Raw genomic sequence first — 2,806 nt, forward strand, 5'->3', positions numbered from 1 at the left:
AAAAAAAAAAAAAAAAAAAAAAAGAATAAAAATGAGTAATGAAGACAGAAATTCACAGATATGAGATCTCATGACAAGAAGTGGACACATGTGCAGGCAGGGGGCATATGGGAATCTGTGTACCTTCCCCTCAATTTTGCTGTGACCTTAAACTTCTCTAAAAAAATAAAGCATTTTAAAAAAGTAATGAATTTTCTATTGAAGTACAGTTGCTGCACAATATTACATAAATTACAGTTGTACAATATAGTGATTCACAATTTATAGTTATTATAAATTACTGGCTTATTCCCCATGTTGTACACATATGCTTGTAGCTTATTTTATACATAATAGTTTGTACCTCTTACTCCCCTACCCCTATCTTGCCCCTCCTCCCTTCCCTCTCCCCACTGGTAACTACTAGTTTGTCCTCTGTATCTGTGAGTCTGCTTCTCTTGTTTTGTTCACTAGTTTGTGGTACTTTTTAGATTCCACATATAAGTGATGTCATACAGTATTTGTCTTTCTCTGTTTGACTTATTTCACTTCGCATGTCCTCCAAGTTCATCCGTGTTGCTGCAATGGCAAAATTTCATTCTTTTTAATGGCTGAGTAGTAGCCCATTATATATATATGTACACATACACACACACACAAATATATATATACACACATACACATATACACACCCACACCACTTCTTTACCCACTCATCTGTTGATGGACACTTAGGATGCTTTCCTATCTTGGCAATTGTAAATAATGCTGCTATGAACATTGGGGTCCAGGTATCTTTCTGAATGTTTTTTTTTTCAGATATATACCCAGGAGTGAAACTGCTGGGTCATATGGTAGTTCTACTTTTAGTTTTTTGAGAAACCTCCATACTGTTTTCCACAGTGGCTGCACCAATTTACATTCCCACCAACAGAGTACAAGGCTTTCCTTTTCTCCACATCCTCGCCAACACCTATTATTTGTGTTCTTTTTGATGACAGCCACTCTGACAGGTGTGAGGTGGTATCTCATTGTGGTTTTGGTGTGCATTCCCCTGATGATTAGCGATGTTGAGCATCTCTTCATGTGTGTGTTGGCCATCTGCATTCCCTCTTTGGAAAAATGTCTATCCAGTTCTTCTGCCCATTTTTCAATTGGGGTGTTTTTTTGACTTTGAGTTGTACGAGCTGTTTATATATGTTGGATATTAATCCCTTATCAGTCATATCATTTGCAAATATTTTCTCCCATTCAGTAGGTTGTCTGTTCGATTTGTCGATGTTTCTTTTGCTGAGCAAAAGCTTTTAAAATTTAATTAGGCCCCAATTATTTATTTTTGTTTTTATTTCTTTTGTGTAAGCAGACAGATTCAAAAAACTATTGCTGTGATTTATGTCGTAATGTTCTGCCTATATTTTCCTCTTAAAAAAATAACGTCAGGCTTTCCCGGTGGCGCAGTGGTTGAGAATCCGCCTGCAATGCAGGGGACATGGGTTCGAGCCCTGGTCTGGGAAGATCCCACATGCCGCAGAGCAACTAAGCTCGTGTGCCACAACTACTGAGCCTGTGCTCTAGAGCCCGTGAGCCACAACTACTGAGCCTGCATTCCGTAACTACTGAAGCCCACACGCCTGGAGTCCGTGCTCCACAATGAGAGAAGCCACTGCAATGAGAAGCCCACGCACCGCAACAAAGAGTAGCCCCCGCTCGCAGCAACTAGAGAAAGCCCGCGTGCAGCAACGAAGACCCAACACAGCCAAAAATAAATAAATAAATAAATAAAATTTTAAAAAGAAAAAAAAATAAAGTCTATACAGATGCTGCTATGGAAGGCTCTCTATGATATCCCAGGTAAGTGGATAAACTAAGGTGTACAACAGAGGATAAGGTATGCTACCATTTGTGTAAAAAGAGGAAGAGAAATAAGTAGTAGTATTTGCATATATTAAAAAAAACTCTGGAAAGAAACATGGGAAACTTTACTGAGGTTACTGAGTTTTTTGGGGGTTAGACCAGGAACTAGAGAGGGAGGATGGGGGTTGAGAGAGGAGAAGCACAGCTTGGTAAAGTGGCTAAAAGCCAGGACTTAAGAGCAGTAGTATACATGGCGTAAGAGTCAACCTGCTTGGGTTGAACCCTAGTTCCACTAGTTAGTTACCTAACATCTCAGTTTCTCATTTGTAAAATAAGGGTGATAATAACTGGACTTTCTCTCATAGGGTTGTTGGAGGATTAAATGACACAGATAATGAAATAATACAAGTAAAACACCTGGCACAGGACAGTATGCCATAAGTGGTAGCTCCTATCTTAAAAAGAACAAAACAAAATACACAAGGATGGCCATATCAAGTTTGTAGTAAACAGGGAGCCTGGCCTGAATAAAGCAGAGAGTTCTTGCTTTGAAATTGGGAGAAAAGACTGGAAAATGTGGACAGGGTCTAGACTGTGGCGAGAGTTGAATGCTAAACCATAAATTTGGAGTTTTATAGTGTAGGCTGGGAGACCCCAATCTTGCACTGGCCAGGAACAACTGTGTCCTTCATGATAGACTACAACTGTGTGTGTGGAGGGGTGTTTGGGGGTGAGGAGGTGAGGTGATGATGAAAATCCTGCTCTGAAGTCACAGAGACAAAAGGCACCCAGGGCTTCCCTGGTGGCGCAGTGGTTGGGAGTCCACCTGCCGATGGGGACACAGGCTCGTGCCCGGGTCCGGGAAGATCCCACATGCCGCAGAGCGGCTAGGCCCGTGAGCCATGGCTGCTGAGCCTGAGCGTCCGGAGCCTGTGCTCCACAACGGGAGAGGCCACAACAGTGAGAGGCCCGC

General features: G+C 41.8%; 1 protein-coding gene across 1 annotated transcript in view; it reads right to left on the reverse strand.

The window, feature by feature from the left end:
• NOL11 (nucleolar protein 11) overlaps positions 1-2,806 on the reverse strand; it is a 20,482-nt gene that overhangs the window by 9,514 nt on the left and 8,162 nt on the right. The gene's annotated exons all lie outside the window — the stretch shown is intronic.

This window comes from Lipotes vexillifer, unplaced genomic scaffold, assembly GCF_000442215.2.
Source record: "Lipotes vexillifer unplaced genomic scaffold, Lipotes_vexillifer_v1.1 scaffold299, whole genome shotgun sequence".
Classification (NCBI taxonomy): domain Eukaryota; kingdom Metazoa; phylum Chordata; class Mammalia; order Artiodactyla; family Lipotidae; genus Lipotes; species Lipotes vexillifer.